Source organism: Passer domesticus, chromosome 2, assembly GCF_036417665.1.
Source record: "Passer domesticus isolate bPasDom1 chromosome 2, bPasDom1.hap1, whole genome shotgun sequence".
Classification (NCBI taxonomy): domain Eukaryota; kingdom Metazoa; phylum Chordata; class Aves; order Passeriformes; family Passeridae; genus Passer; species Passer domesticus.
Genome location: NC_087475.1, coordinates 98,647,069 through 98,665,696, shown reverse-complemented (window position 1 = coordinate 98,665,696; position 18,628 = coordinate 98,647,069).

Below are 18,628 nucleotides of genomic sequence, written 5' to 3'. Positions count from 1 at the left end.
TTTGGCGGGTATTTGGAATGTTTTTTAATGGGTATTCGGAAGGTTTTGATTAGTTTTGACGGGTTTTGAAATATTTTGGCGGGTTTTTAGAAGTTTTAGATTTGTTTTGATTTGTTTTGATTCTGTTTAGCCCAGTTTTTGGTGTGTTTGGATTAGCTTTGGTGGGCTTGATCATGTTTTGTCAGGTTTTTTCGAATGTATTGATCACTTCTGTCTGGTTTTCTATTTTGGCGGGTTTGAAAATATTTTTGGATTAGTTTTGGCGGGTTTGAAAATATTTTGGCTCTTTGCGCAGAGATGACGGTGCCGGTTGCGGTGCGCTCCGGAGCGCTCCTTCTGCGGAAAGACGCCTAGGCAGCGGCACTTGGGACAGCTCTGCATCTCCGTATTGTGCGTTTCTTGCCTTCTGCATCTCAGCAAAATGCTTTCCCACTAGGTCTAGCAAGGAGAAACTGTGGCAGCTGAGTAGATGTAGCCCGGCCCGCCCTTTGAAGATGACAAGTTCTTGGCATCTCAGAGCCTCAAGGGAAGAGCAAGGTTCTCTATGGTAGGCTGGGGCAGAACTAGCAGCATGCAGAGCAAAGTTGTCCAAGAATAGCTTCCATTGGAATGCTAATGGCAATTGAAGAGGCAGGCCAGTGGCAAGCCACTAGCTTCTAGCAGTTTGAAAGTTGCAGACACAGTGCAGGTGTTGTGCGGCTTCCTTCTTGGCCTCCTAGAAGGTGCCGCACTCTCCGTCTCTTGCTTGCCAATATGTTGCCGTGTTCCTCTTATTTTTTGGTTGGTTTTGAATTGTTTTGATGATGTTTTGGCGGGTTTTCGGAATGTTTTGGTGGTGTTTTAGAATGTTTTGTTTTCTCTTGTGTTGTTTATCTTGTCTTGGCAGGTTTTGGAATGTTTGGATTCCTTTTGGCCGGTATTTGGAATATTTTGGCGGGTATTTGGAATGTTTTGGTTTGCTTTCTTTTGTTTTGATTATGTTTTGGCAAGTTATTGAAAGTTTCGATCACTTCAGACTGGTTTTCTAGTATTTTGGCATCTTTTCAGAATGTTTTGATCAGTTTTGGCGGGTTCTAAACTATTTTGTCGGGTTTTTGGAATGTTTCGGTTGGTTTTGATTTGTTTTTATGATGTTTTGGCCGGATTTCGGAATATTTTGGCTGGTTTTTGGAATGTTTCGGTTGGTTTTGATTTGTTTTTATGATGTTTTGCCAAGTTTTTTGAATGTTTTGATCAGTTCAGGCTGGTTTTCTAATGTTTTGGCATCTTTTCAGAATGTTTTGATGAGTTTTGCGGGTCTAAATCATTTTGGCGGGTTTTCAGAATGTTTCGGTTGGTTTTGATTTGTTTTTATGATGTTTAGGTGGGTTTTCGGAATGTTTTGGTTGGGTTTTAGAATGTTTTGTATTCTCTTGAGTTGTTTTTATTGTGTTGGCAGGTTTTGGAATGTTTGGATTCCTTTTGGCGGGTTTTAAAATCTTTTGGCGGGTATTTGGAATGTTTTGGCGGGTATTCGGAAGGTTTTGATTAGTTTTGACGGGTTTTGAAATATTTTGGCGGGTTTTTAGAAGGTTTAGATTTGTTTTGATTTGTTTTGATTCTGTTTAGCCCAGTTTTTGGTGTGTTTGGATTAGCTTTGGTGGGCTTGATCATGTTTTGTCAGGTTTTTTCGAATGTATTCATCACTTCCGTCCGGTTTTCTATTTTGGCGGGTTTGAAAATATTTTTGGATTAGTTTTGGCGGGTTTGAAAATATTTTGGCTTTTTGCGCAGAGATGATGGTGCCGGTTGCGGTGCGCTCCGGGGCGCTCCTTCTGCGGAAAGACGCCTGGCAGCGGCACTTGGGACAGCTCTGCGTCTCCGTATTCTGCGTTTTTTGCCTTCTGCATCTCAGCAAAATGCTTTCCCACTAGGTCTAGCAAGGAGAAACTGTGGCAGCTGAGTAGATGTAGCCCGGCCCGCCCTTTGAAGTTGACAAGTTCTTGGCATCTCAGAGCCTCAAGGCAAGAGCAAGGTTCTCTATGGTAGGCTGGGGCAGAACTAGCAGCAAGCAGAGCAAAGTTGTCCAAGAATAGCTTCCATTGGAATGCTAATGGCAATTGAAGAGGCAGGCCAGTGGCAAGCCACTAGCTTCTAGCAGTTTGAAAGTTGCAGACACAGTGCAGGTGTTGTGCGGCTTCCTTCTTGGCCTCCTAGAAGGTGCCGCGTTCTCCGTCTCTTGCTTGCCAATATGTTGCCGTGTTCCTCTTATTTTTTGGTTGGTTTTGATTTGTTTTTATGATGTTTTGGCGGGTTTTCGGAATGTTTTGGTGGTGTTTTAGAATGTTTTGTTTTCTCTTGTGTTGTTTATATTGTCTTGGCAGGTTTTGGAACATTTGGATTCCTTTTGGCGGGTTTTAAAATATTTTGGCGGGTATTTGGAATGTTTTGGTTTGCATTCATTTGTTTTGATGATGTTTTGGCAAGTTATTGAAAGTTTCGATCACTTCTGACTGGTTTTCTAGTATTTTGGCATCTTTTCAGAATGTTTTGATCAGTTTTGGCGGGTTCTAAACTATTTTGTCGGGTTTTTGGAATGTTTCGGTTGGTTTTGATTTGTTTTGATGATGTTTAGGTGGGTTTTCGGAATGTTTTGGTTGGGTTTTCGGAATGTTTTGTATTCTCTTGAGTTGTTTTTATTGTGTTGGCAGGTTTTGGAATGTTTGGATTCCTTTTGGCGGGTTTTAAAATCTTTTGGCGGGTATTTGGAATGTTTTTTAATGGGTATTCGGAAGGTTTTGATTAGTTTTGACGGGTTTTGAAATATTTTGGCGGGTTTTTAGAAGGTTTAGATTTGTTTTGATTTGTTTTGATTCTGTTTAGCCCAGTTTTTGGTGTGTTTGGATTAGCTTTGGTGGGCTTTATCATGTTTTGTCAGGTTTTTTCGAATGTATTGATCACTTCTGTCAGGTTTTCTATTTTGGCGGGTTTAAAAATATTTTTGGATTAGTTTTGGTGGGTTTGAAAATATTTTGGCTTTTTGCGCAGAGATGACGGTGCCGGTTGCGGTGCGCTCCGGGGCGCTCCTTCTGCGGAAAGACGCCTAGGCAGCGGCACTTGGGACAGCTCCGCGTCTCCGTATTGTGCGTTTCTTGCCTTCTGCATCTCAGCAAAATGCTTTCCCACTAGGTCTAGCAAGGAGAAACTGTGCCAGCTGAGTAGATGTAGCCCGGCCCGCCCTTTGAAGATGACAAGTTCTTGGCATCTCAGAGCCTCAAGGCAAGAGCAAGGTTCTCTATGGTAGGCTGGGGCAGAACTAGCAGCAAGCAGAGCAAAGTTGTCCAAGAATACCTTCCATTGGAATGCTAATGGCAATTGAAGAGGCAGGCCAGTGGCAAGCCACTAGCTTCTAGCAGTTTGAAAGTTGCAGACACAGTGCAGGTGTTGTGCGGCTTCCTTCTTGGCCTCCTAGAAGGTGCCGCGCTCTCCGTCTCTTGCTTGCCAATATGTTGCCGTGTTCCACTTGTTTTTTGGTTGGTTTTGAATTTTTTTGATGATGTTTTGGCGGGTTTTCGGAATGTTTTGGTGGTGTTTTAGAATGTTTTGTTTTCTCTTGTGTTGTTTATATTGTCTTGGCAGGTTTCGGAATGTTTGGATTCCTTTTGGCCGGTATTTGGAATATTTTGGCGGGTATTTGGAATGTTTTGGTTTGCTTTCATTTGTTTTGATTATGTTTTGGCAAGTTATTGAAAGTTTCGATCACTTCAGACTGGTTTTCTAGTATTTTGGCATCTTTTCAGAATGTTTTGATCAGTTTTGGCGGGTTCTAAACTATTTTGTCGGGTTTTTGGAATGTTTCGGTTGGTTTTGATTTGTTTTTATGATGTTTTGCCAAGTTTTTTGAATGTTTTGATCAGTTCAGGCTGGTTTTCTAATGTTTTGGCATCTTTTCAGAATATTTTGATGAGTTTTGCGGGTCTAAATCTTTTTGGCGGGTTTTCAGAATGTTTTGGTTGGTTTTGATTTGTTTTTATGATGTTTAGGTGGGTTTTCGGAATGTTTTGGTTGGGTTTTAGAATGTTTTGTATTCTCTTGAGTTGTTTTTATTGTGTTGGCAGGTTTTGGAATGTTTGGATTCCTTTTGGCGGGTTTTAAAATCTTTATGCGGGTATTTGGAATGTTTTGGCGGATATTCGGAAGGTTTTGATTAGTTTTGACGGGTTTTGAAATATTTTGGCGGGTTTTTAGAAGGTTTAGATTTGTTTTGATTTGTTTTGATTCTGTTTAGCCCAGTTTTTTGGTGTGTTTGGATTAGCTTTGGTGGGCTTTATCATGTTTTGTCAGGTTTTTTCGAACGTATTGATCACTTCCGTCCGGTTTTCTATTTTGGCGGGTTTGAAAATATTTTTGGATTAGTTTTGGCGGGTTTTAAAATATTTTGGCTCTTTGCGCAGAGATGACGGTGCCGGTTGCGGTGCGCTCCGGGGCGCTCCTTCTGCGGAAAGACGCCTGGCAGCGGCACTTGGGACAGCTCCGCGTCTCCGTATTGTGCGTTTCTTGCCTTCTGCATCTCAGCAAAATGCTTTCCCACTAGGTCTAGCAAGGAGAAACTGTGGCAGCTGAGTAGATGTAGCCCGGCCCGCCCTTTGAAGTTGACAAGTTCTTGGCATCTCAGAGCCTCAAGGGAAGGGCAAGGTTCTCTATGGTAGGCTGGGGCAGAACTAGCAGCAAGCAGAGCAAAGTTGTCCAAGAATAGCTTCCATTGGAATGCTAATGGCAATTGAAGAGGCAGGCCAGTGGCAAGCCACTAGCTTCTAGCAGTTTGAAAGTTGCAGACACAGTGCAGGTGTTGTGCGGCTTCCTTCTTGGCCTCCTAGAAGGTGCCGCGTTCTCCGTCTCTTGCTTGCCAATATGTTGCCGTGTTCCTCTTATTTTTTGGTTGGTTTTGAATTGTTTTGATGATGTTTTGGCGGGTTTTCGGAATGTTTTGGTGGTGTTTTAGAATGTTTTGTTTTCTCTTGTGTTGTTTATATTGTCTTGGCAGGTTTTGGAACATTTGGATTCCTTTTGGCGGGTTTTAAAATATTTTGGCGGGTATTTGGAATGTTTTGGTTTGCTTTCATTTGTTTTGATTATGTTTTGGCAAGTTATTGAAAGTTTCGATCACTTCAGACTGGTTTTCTAGTATTTTGGCATCTTTTCAGAATGTTTTGATCAGTTTTGGCGGGTTCTAAACTATTTTGTCGGGTTTTTGGAATGTTTCGGTTGGTTTTGATTTGTTTTTATGATGTTTTGCCAAGTTTTTTGAATGTTTTGATCAGTTCAGGCTGGTTTTCTAATGTTTTGGCATCTTTTCAGAATATTTTGATGAGTTTTGCGGGTCTAAATCTTTTTGGCGGGTTTTCAGAATGTTTTGGTTGGTTTTGATTTGTTTTTATGATGTTTAGGTGGGTTTTCGGAATGTTTTGGTTGGGTTTTAGAATGTTTTGTATTCTCTTGAGTTGTTTTTATTGTGTTGGCAGGTTTTGGAATGTTTGGATTCCTTTTGGCGGGTTTTAAAATCTTTATGCGGGTATTTGGAATGTTTTTTAATGGGTATTCGGAAGGTTTTGATTAGTTTTGACGGGTTTTGAAATATTTTGGCGGGTTTTTAGAAGGTTTAGATTTGTTTTGATTTGTTTTGATTCTGTTTAGCCCAGTTTTTTGGTGTGTTTGGATTAGCTTTGGTGGGCTTTATCATGTTTTGTCAGGTTTTTTCGAACGTATTGATCACTTCCGTCCGGTTTTCTATTTTGGCGGGTTTGAAAATATTTTTGGATTAGTTTTGGCGGGTTTGAAAATATTTTGGCTCTTTGCGCAGAGATGACGGTGCCGGTTGCGGTGCGCTCCGGGGCGCTCCTTCTGCGGAAAGACGCCTGGCAGCGGCACTTGGGACAGCTCCGCCTCTCCGTATTGTGCGTTTCTTGCCTTCTGCATCTCAGCAAAATGCTTTCCCACTAGGTCTAGCAAGGAGAAACTGTGGCAGCTGAGTAGATGTAGCCCGGCCCGCCCTTTGAAGTTGACAAGTTCTTGGCATCTCAGAGCCTCAAGGCAAGAGCAAGGTTCTCTATGGTAGGCTGGGGCAGAACTAGCAGCAAGCAGAGCAAAGTTGTCCAAGAATAGCTTCCATTGGAATGCTAATGGCAATTGAAGAGGCAGGCCAGTGGCAAGCCACTAGCTTCTAGCAGTTTGAAAGTTGCAGACACAGTGCAGGTGTTGTGCGGCTTCCTTCTTGGCCTCCTAGAAGGTGCCGCGTTCTCCGTCTCTTGCTTGCCAATATGTTGCCGTGTTCCTCTTATTTTTTGGTTGGTTTTGATTTGTTTTTATGATGTTTTGGCGGGTTTTCGGAATGTTTTGGTGGTGTTTTAGAATGTTTTGTTTTCTCTTGTGTTGTTTTTATTGTCTTGGCAGGTTTTGGAATGTTTGCATTCCTTTTGGCGGGTTTTAAAATCTTTTGGCGGGTATTTGGAATGTTTTGGTTTGCTTTCATTTGTTTTGATGATGTTTTGGCAAGTTATTGAAAGTTTCGATCACTTCTGACTGGTTTTCTAGTATTTTGGCATCTTTTCAGAATGTTTTGATCAGTTTTGGCGGGTTCTAAACTATTTTGTCGGGTTTTTGGAATGTTTCGGTTGGTTTTGATTTGTTTTTATGATGTTTTGGCCGGATTTCAGAATATTTTGGCTGGTTTTTGGAATGTTTCGGTTGGTTTTGATTTGTATTTATGATGTTTTGCCAAGTTTTTTGAATGTTTTGATCAGTTCAGGCTGGTTTTCTAATGTTTTGGCATCTTTTCAGAATGTTTTGATGAGTTTTGCGGGTCTAAATCATTTTGGCGGGTTTTCAGAATGTTTTGGTTGGTTTTGATTTGTTTTTATGATGTTTAGGTGGGTTTTCGGAATGTTTTGGTTGGGTTTTAGAATGTTTTGTATTCTCTTGAGTTGTTTTTATTGTGTTGGCAGTTTCGGAATATTTGGATTCCTTTTGGCGGGTTTTAAAATCTTTATGCGGGTATTTGGAATGTTTTTTAATGGGTATTCGGAAGGTTTTGATTAGTTTTGACGGGTTTTGAAATATTTTGGCGGGTTTTTAGAAGGTTTAGATTTGTTTTGATTTGTTTTGATCCTGTTTAGCCCAGTTTTGGTGTGTTTGGATTAGCTTTGGTGGGCTTTATCATGTTTTGTCAGGTTTTTTCGAATGTATTGATCACTTCCGTCCGGTTTTCTATTTTGGCGGGTTTGAAAATATTTTTGGATTAGTTTTGGCGGGTTTGAAAATATTTTGGCTTTTTGCGCAGAGATGACGGTGCCGGTTGCGGTGCGCTCCGGGGCGCTCCTTCTGCGGAAAGACGCCTGGCAGCGGCACTTGGGACAGCTCCGCGTCTCCGTATTCTGCGTTTCTTGCCTTCTGCATCTCAGCAAAATGCTTTCCCACTAGGTCTAGCAAGGAGAAACTGTGGCAGCTGAGTAGATGTAGCCCGGCCCGCCCTTTGAAGTTGACAAGTTCTTGGCATCTCAGAGCCTCAAGGCAAGAGCAAGGTTCTCTATGGTAGGCTGGGGCAGAACTAGCAGCAAGCAGAGCAAAGTTGTCCAAGAATAGCTTCCATTGGAATGCTAATGGCAATTGAAGAGGCAGGCCAGTGGCAAGCCACTAGCTTCTAGCAGTTTGAAAGTTGCAGACACAGTGCAGGTGTTGTGCGGCTTCCTTCTTGGCCTCCTAGAAGGTGCCGCGTTCTCCGTCTCTTGCTTGCCAATATGTTGCCGTGTTCCTCTTATTTTTTGGTTGGTTTTGAATTGTTTTGATGAAGTTTTGGCGGGTTTTCGGAATGTTTTGGTGGTGTTTTAGAATGTTTTGTTTTCTCTTGTGTTGTTTATATTGTCTTGGCAGGTTTTGGAATGTTTGGATTCCTTTTGGCCGGTATTTGGAATATTTTGGCGGGTATTTGGAATGTTTTGGTTTGCTTTCATTTGTTTTGATGATGTTTTGGCAAGTTATTGAAAGTTTCGATCACTTCTGACTGGTTTTCTAGTATTTTGGCATCTTTTCAGAATGTTTTGATCAGTTTTGGCGGGTTCTAAACTATTTTGTCGGGTTTTTGGAATGTTTCGGTTGGTTTTGATTTGTATTTATGATGTTTTGCCAAGTTTTTTGAATGTTTTGATCAGTTCAGGCTGGTTTTCTAATGTTTTGGCATCTTTTCAGAATGTTTTGATGAGTTTTGCGGGTCTAAATCATTTTGGCGGGTTTTCAGAATGTTTCGGTTGGTTTTGATTTGTTTTTATGATGTTTAGGTGGGTTTTCGGAATGTTTTGGTTGGGTTTTAGAATGTTTTGTATTCTCTTGAGTTGTTTTTATTGTGTTGGCAGGTTTTGGAATGTTTGGATTCCTTTTGGCGGGTTTTAAAATCTTTTGGCGGGTATTTGGAGTGTTTTTTAATGGGTATTCGGAAGGTTTTGATTCCTTTTGGCGGGTTTTGAAATATTTTGGCGGGTTTTTAGAAGGTTTAGATTTGTTTTGATTTGTTTTGATTCTGTTTAGCCCAGTTTTTGGTGTGTTTGGATTAGCTTTGGTGGGCTTTATCATGTTTTGTCAGGTTTTTTCGAATGTATTGATCACTTCCGTCCGGTTTTCTATTTTGGCGGGTTTGAAAATATTTTTGGATTAGTTTTGGCGGGTTTGAAAATATTTTGGCTTTTTGCGCAGAGATGACGGTGCCGGTTGCGGTGCGCTCCGGGGCGCTCCTTCTGCGGAAAGACGCCTAGGCAGCGGCACTTGGGACAGCTCCGCGTCTCCGTATTGTGCGTTTCTTGCCTTCTGCATCTCAGCAAAATGCTTTCCCACTAGGTCTAGCAAGGAGAAACTGTGGCAGCTGAGTAGATGTAGCCCGGCCCGCCCTTTGAAGTTGACAAGTTCTTGGCATCTCAGAGCCTCAAGGCAAGAGCAAGGTTCTCTATGGTAGGCTGGGGCAGAACTAGCAGCAAGCAGAGCAAAGTTGTCCAAGAATAGCTTCCATTGGAATGCTAATGGCAATTGAAGAGGCAGGCCAGTGGCAAGCCACTAGCTTCTAGCAGTTTGAAAGTTGCAGACACAGTGCAGGTGTTGTGCGGCTTCCTTCTTGGCCTCCTAGAAGGTGCCGCGTTCTCCGTCTCTTGCTTGCCAATATGTTGCCGTGTTCCTCTTATTTTTTGGTTGGTTTTGAATTGTTTTGATGATGTTTTGGCGGGTTTTCGGAATGTTTTGGTGGTGTTTTAGAATGTTTTGTTTTCTCTTGTGTTGTTTATATTGTCTTGGCAGGTTTTGGAATGTTTGGATTCCTTTTGGCGGGTTTTAAAATATTTTGGCGGGTATTTGGAATGTTTTGGTTTGCTTTCATTTGTTTTGATGATGTTTTGGCAAGTTATTGAAAGTTTCGATCACTTCAGACTGGTTTTCTAGTATTTTGGCATCTTTTCAGAATGTTTTGATCAGTTTTGGCGGGTTCTAAACTATTTTGTCGGGTTTTTGGAATGTTTCGGTTGGTTTTGATTTGTTTTTATGATGTTTTGGCTGGATTTCAGAATATTTTGGCTGGTTTTTGGAATGTTTCGGTTGGTTTTGATTTGTATTTATGATGTTTTGCCAAGTTTTTTGAATGTTTTGATCAGTTCAGGCTGGTTTTCTAATGTTTTGGCATCTTTTCAGAATGTTTTGATGAGTTTTGCGGGTCTAAATCATTTTGGCGGGTTTTCAGAATGTTTTGGTTGGTTTTGATTTGTTTTTATGATGTTTAGGTGGGTTTTCGGAATGTTTTGGTTGGGTTTTAGAATGTTTTGTATTCTCTTGAGTTGTTTTTATTGTGTTGGCAGTTTCGGAATGTTTGGATTTATTTTGGCGGGTTTTAAAATCTTTATGCGGGTATTTGGAATGTTTTTTAATGGGTATTCGGAAGGTTTTGATTAGTTTTGACGGGTTTTGAAATATTTTGGCGGGTTTTTAGAAGGTTTAGATTTGTTTTGATTTGTTTTGATTCTGTTTAGCCCAGTTTTGGTGTGTTTGGATTAGCTTTGGTGGGCTTGATCATGTTTTGTCAGGTTTTTTCGAATGTATTGATCACTTCTGTCCGGTTTTCTATTTTGGCGGGTTTGAAAATATTTTTGGATTAGTTTTGGCGGGTTTGAAAATATTTTGGCTTTTTGCGCAGAGATGATGGTGCCGGTTGCGGTGCGCTCCGGGGCGCTCCTTCTGCGGAAAGACGCCTGGCAGCGGCACTTGGGACAGCTCCGCGTCTCCGTATTGTGCGTTTCTTGCCTTCTGCATCTCAGCAAAATGCTTTCCCACTAGGTCTAGCAAGGAGAAACTGTGGCAGCTGAGTAGATGTAGCCCGGCCCGCCCTTTGAAGTTGACAAGTTCTTGGCATCTCAGAGCCTCAAGGCAAGAGCAAGGTTCTCTATGGTAGGCTGGGGCAGAACTAGCAGCAAGCAGAGCAAAGTTGTCCAAGAATAGCTTCCATTGGAATGCTAATGGCAATTGAAGAGGCAGGCCAGTGGCAAGCCACTAGCTTCTAGCAGTTTGAAAGTTGCAGACACAGTGCAGGTGTTGTGCGGCTTCCTTCTTGGCCTCCTAGAAGGTGCCGCACTCTCCGTCTCTTGCTTGCCAATATGTTGCCGTGTTCCTCTTATTTTTTGGTTGGTTTTGATTTGTTTTTATGATGTTTTGGCGGGTTTTCGGAATGTTTTGGTGGTGTTTTAGAATGTTTTGTTTTCTCTTGTGTTGTTTATATTGTCTTGGCAGGTTTTGGAACATTTGGATTCCTTTTGGCGGGTTTTAAAATATTTTGGCGGGTATTTGGAATGTTTTGGTTTGCTTTCATTTGTTTTGATGATGTTTTGGCAAGTTATTGAAAGTTTCGATCACTTCAGACTGGTTTTCTAGTATTTTGGCATCTTTTCAGAATGTTTTGATCAGTTTTGGCGGGTTCTAAACTATTTTGTCGGGTTTTTGGAATGTTTCGGTTGGTTTTGATTTGTTTTTATGATGTTTAGGTGGGTTTTCGGAATGTTTTGGTTGGGTTTTAGAATGTTTTGTATTCTCTTGAGTTGTTTTTATTGTGTTGGCAGGTTTTGGAATGTTTGGATTCATTTTGGCGGGTTTTAAAATCTTTTGGCGGGTATTTGGAATGTTTTTTAATGGGTATTCGGAAGGTTTTGATTAGTTTTGATGGGTTTTGAAATATTTTGGCGGGTTTTTAGAAGGTTTAGATTTGTTTTGATTTGTTTTGATTCTGTTTAGCCCAGTTTTTGGTGTGTTTGGATTAGCTTTGGTGGGCTTTATCATGTTTTGTCAGGTTTTTTCGAATGTATTGATCACTTCTGTCAGGTTTTCTATTTTGGCGGGTTTGAAAATATTTTTGGATTAGTTTTGGTGGGTTTGAAAATATTTTGGCTTTTTGCGCAGAGATGACGGTGCCGGTTGCGGTGCGCTCCAGGGCGCTCCTTCTGCGGAAAGACGCCTGGCAGCGGCACTTGGGACAGCTCCGCGTCTCCGTATTGTGCGTTTCTTGCCTTCTGCATCTCAGCAAAATGCTTTCCCACTAGGTCTAGCAAGGAGAAACTGTGCCAGCTGAGTAGATGTAGCCCGGCCCGCCCTTTGAAATAGACAAGTTCTTGGCATCTCAGAGCCTCAAGGCAAGAGCAAGGTTCTCTATGGTAGGCTGGGGCAGAACTAGCAGCAAGCAGAGCAAAGTTGTCCAAGAATAGCTTCCATTGGAATGCTAATGGCAATTGAAGAGGCAGGCCAGTGGCAAGCCACTAGCTTCTAGCAGTTTGAAAGTTGCAGACACAGTGCAGGTGTTGTGCGGCTTCCTTCTTGGCCTCCTAGAAGGTGCCGCGTTCTCCGTCTCTTGCTTGCCAATATGTTGCCGTGTTCCTCTTATTTTTTGGTTGGTTTTGAATTGTTTTGATGATGTTTTGGCGGGTTTTCGGAATGTTTTGGTGGTGTTTTAGAATGTTTTGTTTTCTCTTGTGTTGTTTATATTTTCTTGGCAGGTTTTGGAACATTTGGATTCCTTTTGGCGGGTTTTAAAATATTTTGGCGGGTATTTGGAATGTTTTGGTTTGCTTTCATTTGTTTTGATTATGTTTTGGCAAGTTATTGAAAGTTTCGATCACTTCAGACTGGTTTTCTAGTATTTTGGCATCTTTTCAGAATGTTTTGATCAGTTTTGGCGGGTTCTAAACTATTTTCTCGGGTTTTTGGAATGTTTCGGTTGGTTTTGATTTGTTTTTATGATGTTTTGCCAAGTTTTTTGAATGTTTTGATCAGTTCAGGCTGGTTTTCTAATGTTTTGGCATCTTTTCAGAATATTTTGATGAGTTTTGCGGGTCTAAATCTTTTTGGCGGGTTTTCAGAATGTTTTGGTTGGTTTTGATTTGTTTTTATGATGTTTAGGTGGGTTTTCGGAATGTTTTGGTTGGGTTTTAGAATGTTTTGTATTCTCTTGAGTTGTTTTTATTGTGTTGGCAGGTTTTGGAATGTTTGGATTCCTTTTGGCGGGTTTTAAAATCTTTATGCGGGTATTTGGAATGTTTTTTAATGGGTATTCGGAAGGTTTTGATTAGTTTTGACGGGTTTTGAAATATTTTGGCGGGTTTTTAGAAGGTTTAGATTTGTTTTGATTTGTTTTGATTCTGTTTAGCCCAGTTTTTTGGTGTGTTTGGATTAGCTTTGGTGGGCTTTATCATGTTTTGTCAGGTTTTTTCGAACGTATTGATCACTTCCGTCCGGTTTTCTATTTTGGCGGGTTTGAAAATATTTTTGGATTAGTTTTGGCGGGTTTGAAAATATTTTGGCTCTTTGCGCAGAGATGACGGTGCCGGTTGCGGTGCGCTCCGGGGCGCTCCTTCTGCGGAAAGACGCCTGGCAGCGGCACTTGGGACAGCTCCGCGTCTCCGTATTGTGCGTTTCTTGCCTTCTGCATCTCAGCAAAATGCTTTCCCACTAGGTCTAGCAAGGAGAAACTGTGGCAGCTGAGTAGATGTAGCCCGGCCCGCCCTTTGAAGTTGACAAGTTCTTGGCATCTCAGAGCCTCAAGGCAAGAGCAAGGTTCTCTATGGTAGGCTGGGGCAGAACTAGCAGCAAGCAGAGCAAAGTTGTCCAAGAATAGCTTCCATTGGAATGCTAATGGCAATTGAAGAGGCAGGCCAGTGGCAAGCCACTAGCTTCTAGCAGTTTGAAAGTTGCAGACACAGTGCAGGTGTTGTGCGGCTTCCTTCTTGGCCTCCTAGAAGGTGCCGCGTTCTCCGTCTCTTGCTTGCCAATATGTTGCCGTGTTCCTCTTATTTTTTGGTTGGTTTTGAATTGTTTTGATGATGTTTTGGCGGGTTTTCGGAATGTTTTGGTGGTGTTTTAGAATGTTTTGTTTTCTCTTGTGTTGTTTTTATTGTCTTGGCAGGTTTTGGAATGTTTGCATTCCTTTTGGCGGGTTTTAAAATCTTTTGGCGGGTATTTGGAATGTTTTGGTTTGCTTTCATTTGTTTTGATGATGTTTTGGCAAGTTATTGAAAGTTTCGATCACTTCTGACTGGTTTTCTAGTATTTTGGCATCTTTTCAGAATGTTTTGATCAGTTTTGGCGGGTTCTAAACTATTTTGTCGGGTTTTTGGAATGTTTCGGTTGGTTTTGATTTGTTTTTATGATGTTTTGGCCGGATTTCAGAATATTTTGGCTGGTTTTTGGAATGTTTCGGTTGGTTTTGATTTGTATTTATGATGTTTTGCCAATTTTTTTGAATGTTTTGATCAGTTCAGGCTGGTTTTCTAATGTTTTGGCATCTTTTCAGAATGTTTTGATGAGTTTTGCGGGTCTAAATCATTTTGGCGGGTTTTCAGAATGTTTTGGTTGGTTTTGATTTGTTTTTATGATGTTTAGGTGGGTTTTCGGAATGTTTTGGTTGGGTTTTAGAATGTTTTGTATTCTCTTGAGTTGTTTTTATTGTGTTGGCAGTTTCGGAATATTTGGATTCCTTTTGGCGGGTTTTAAAATCTTTATGCGGGTATTTGGAATGTTTTTTAATGGGTATTCGGAAGGTTTTGATTAGTTTTGACGGGTTTTGAAATATTTTGGCGGGTTTTTAGAAGGTTTAGATTTGTTTTGATTTGTTTTGATCCTGTTTAGCCCAGTTTTGGTGTGTTTGGATTAGCTTTGGTGGGCTTTATCATGTTTTGTCAGGTTTTTTCGAATGTATTGATCACTTCCGTCAGGTTTTCTATTTTGGCGGGTTTGAAAATATTTTTGGATTAGTTTTGGCGGGTTTGAAAATATTTTGGCTTTTTGCGCAGAGATGACGGTGCCGGTTGCGGTGCGCTCCGGGGCGCTCCTTCTGCGGAAAGACGCCTGGCAGCGGCACTTGGGACAGCTCCGCGTCTCCGTATTGTGCGTTTCTTGCCTTCTGCATCTCAGCAAAATGCTTTCCCACTAGGTCTAGCAAGGAGAAACTGTGGCAGCTGAGTAGATGTAGCCCGGCCCGCCCTTTGAAGTTGACAAGTTCTTGGCATCTCAGAGCCTCAAGGGAAGAGCAAGGTTCTCTATGGTAGGCTGGGGCAGAACTAGCAGCAAGCAGAGCAAAGTTGTCCAAGAATAGCTTCCATTGGAATGCTAATGGCAATTGAAGAGGCAGGCCAGTGGCAAGCCACTAGCTTCTAGCAGTTTGAAAGTTGCAGACACAGTGCAGGTGTTGTGCGGCTTCCTTCTTGGCCTCCTAGAAGGTGCCGCACTCTCCGTCTCTTGCTTGCCAATATGTTGCCGTGTTCCTCTTATTTTTTGGTTGGTTTTGAATTGTTTTGATGATGTTTTGGCGGGTTTTCGGAATGTTTTGGTGGTGTTTTAGAATGTTTTGTTTTCTCTTGTGTTGTTTATATTGTCTTGGCAGGTTTTGGAATGTTTGGATTCCTTTTGGCGGGTTTTAAAATATTTTGGCGGGTATTTGGAATGTTTTGGTTTGCTTTCATTTGTTTTGATGATGTTTTGGCAAGTTATTGAAAGTTTCGATCACTTCAGACTGGTTTTCTAGTATTTTGGCATCTTTTCAGAATGTTTTGATCAGTTTTGGCGGGTTCTAAACTATTTTGTCGGGTTTTTGGAATGTTTCGGTTGGTTTTGATTTGTTTTTATGATGTTTTGGCCGGATTTCAGAATATTTTGGCTGGTTTTTGGAATGTTTCGGTTGGTTTTGATTTGTATTTATGATGTTTTGCCAAGTTTTTTGAATGTTTTGATCAGTTCAGGCTGGTTTTCTAATGTTTTGGCATCTTTTCAGAATGTTTTGATGAGTTTTGCGGGTCTAAATCATTTTGGCGGGTTTTCAGAATGTTTTGGTTGGTTTTGATTTGTTTTTATGATGTTTAGGTGGGTTTTCAGAATGTTTTGGTTGGGTTTTAGAATGTTTTGTATTCTCTTGAGTTGTTTTTATTGTGTTGGCAGTTTCGGAATATTTGGATTCCTTTTGGCGGGTTTTAAAATCTTTATGCGGGTATTTGGAATGTTTTTTAATGGGTATTCGGAAGGTTTTGATTAGTTTTGACGGGTTTTGAAATATTTTGGCGGGTTTTTAGAAGGTTTAGATTTGTTTTGATTTGTTTTGATTCTGTTTAGCCCAGTTTTGGTGTGTTTGGATTAGCTTTGGTGGGCTTGATCATGTTTTGTCAGGTTTTTTCGAATGTATTGATCACTTCCGTCAGGTTTTCTATTTTGGCGGGTTTGAAAATATTTTTGGATTAGTTTTGGCGGGTTTGAAAATATTTTGGCTTTTTGCGCAGAGATGACGGTGCCGGTTGCGGTGCGCTCCGGGGCGCTCCTTCTGCGGAAAGACGCCTGGCAGCGGCACTTGGGACAGCTCCGCGTCTCCGTATTCTGCGTTTCTTGCCTTCTGCATCTCAGCAAAATGCTTTCCCACTAGGTCTAGCAAGGAGAAACTGTGGCAGCTGAGTAGATGTAGCCCGGCCCGCCCTTTGAAGTTGACAAGTTCTTGGCATCTCAGAGCCTCAAGGCAAGAGCAAGGTTCTCTATGGTAGGCTGGGGCAGAACTAGCAGCAAGCAGAGCAAAGTTGTCCAAGAATACCTTCCATTGGAATGCTAATGGCAATTGAAGAGGCAGGCCAGTGGCAAGCCACTAGCTTCTAGCAGTTTGAAAGTTGCAGACACAGTGCAGGTGTTGTGCGGCTTCCTTCTTGGCCTCCTAGAAGGTGCCGCGTTCTCCGTCTCTTGCTTGCCAATATGTTGCCGTGTTCCTCTTATTTTTTGGTTGGTTTTGAATTGTTTTGATGAAGTTTTGGCGGGTTTTCGGAATGTTTTGGTGGTGTTTTAGAATGTTTTGTTTTCTCTTGTGTTGTTTATATTGTCTTGGCAGGTTTTGGAATGTTTGGATTCCTTTTGGCCGGTATTTGGAATATTTTGGCGGGTATTTGGAATGTTTTGGTTTGCTTTCATTTGTTTTGATGATGTTTTGGCAAGTTATTGAAAGTTTCGATCACTTCTGACTGGTTTTCTAGTATTTTGGCATCTTTTCAGAATGTTTTGATCAGTTTTGGCGGGTTCTAAACTATTTTGTCGGGTTTTTGGAATGTTTCGGTTGGTTTTGATTTGTATTTATGATGTTTTGCCAAGTTTTTTGAATGTTTTGATCAGTTCAGGCTGGTTTTCTAATGTTTTGGCATCTTTTCAGAATGTTTTGATGAGTTTTGCAGGTCTAAATCATTTTGGCGGGTTTTCAGAATGTTTCGGTTGGTTTTGATTTGTTTTTATGATGTTTAGGTGGGTTTTCGGAATGTTTTGGTTGGGTTTTAGAATGTTTTGTATTCTCTTGAGTTGTTTTTATTGTGTTGGCAGGTTTTGGAATGTTTGGATTCCTTTTGGCGGGTTTTAAAATCTTTTGGCGGGTATTTGGAGTGTTTTTTAATGGGTATTCGGAAGGTTTTGATTAGTTTTGACGGGTTTTGAAATATTTTGGCGGGTTTTTAGAAGGTTTCGATTTGTTTTGATTTGTTTTGATTCTGTTTAGCCCAGTTTTTGGTGTGTTTGGATTAGCTTTGGTGGGCTTGATCATGTTTTGTCAGGTTTTTTCGAATGTATTGATCACTTCCGTCCGGTTTTCTATTTTGGCGGGTTTGAAAATATTTTTGGATTAGTTTTGGCGGGTTTGAAAATATTTTGGCTTTTTGCGCAGAGATGACGGTGCCGGTTGCGGTGCGCTCCGGGGCGCTCCTTCTGCGGAAAGACGCCTGGCAGCGGCACTTGGGACAGCTCCGCGTCTCCGTATTCTGCGTTTCTTGCCTTCTGCATCTCAGCAAAATGCTTTCCCACTAGGTCTAGCAAGGAGAAACTGTGGCAGCTGAGTAGATGTAGCCCGGCCCGCCCTTTGAAGTTGACAAGTTCTTGGCATCTCAGAGCCTCAAGGCAAGAGCAAGGTTCTCTATGGTAGGCTGGGGCAGAACTAGCAGCAAGCAGAGCAAAGTTGTCCAAGAATAGCTTCCATTGGAATGCTAATGGCAATTGAAGAGGCAGGCCAGTGGCAAGCCACTAGCTTCTAGCAGTTTGAAAGTTGCAGACACAGTGCAGGTGTTGTGCGGCTTCCTTCTTGGCCTCCTAGAAGGTGCCGCGTTCTCCGTCTCTTGCTTGCCAATATGTTGCCGTGTTCCTCTTATTTTTTGGTTGGTTTTGAATTGTTTTGATGATGTTTTGGCGGGTTTTCGGAATGTTTTGGTGGTGTTTTAGAATGTTTTGTTTTCTCTTGTGTTGTTTATATTGTCTTGGCAGGTTTTGGAATGTTTGGATTCCTTTTGGCGGGTTTTAAAATATTTTGGCGGGTATTTGGAATGTTTTGGTTTGCTTTCATTTGTTTTGATGATGTTTTGGCAAGTTATTGAAAGTTTCGATCACTTCAGACTGGTTTTCTAGTATTTTGGCATCTTTTCAGAATGTTTTGATCAGTTTTGGCGGGTTCTAAACTATTTTGTCGGGTTTTTGGAATGTTTCGGTTGGTTTTGATTTGTTTTTATGATGTTTTGGCTGGATTTCAGAATATTTTGGCTGGTTTTTGGAATGTTTCGGTTGGTTTTGATTTGTATTTATGATGTTTTGCCAAGTTTTTTGAATGTTTTGATCAGTTCAGGCTGGTTTTCTAATGTTTTGGCATCTTTTCAGAATGTTTTGATGAGTTTTGCGGGTCTAAATCATTTTGGCGGGTTTTCAGAATGTTTTGGTTGGTTTTGATTTGTTTTTATGATGTTTAGGTGGGTTTTCGGAATGTTTTGGTTGGGTTTTAGAATGTTTTGTATTCTCTTGAGTTGTTTTTATTGTGTTGGCAGTTTCGGAATGTTTGGATTTATTTTGGCGGGTTTTAAAATCTTTATGCGGGTATTTGGAATGTTTTTTAATGGGTATTCGGAAGGTTTTGATTAGTTTTGACGGGTTTTGAAATATTTTGGCGGGTTTTTAGAAGGTTTAGATTTGTTTTGATTTGTTTTGATTCTGTTTAGCCCAGTTTTGGTGTGTTTGGATTAGCTTTGGTGGGCTTTATCATGTTTTGTCAGGTTTTTTCGAATGTATTGATCACTTCTGTCCGGTTTTCTATTTTGGC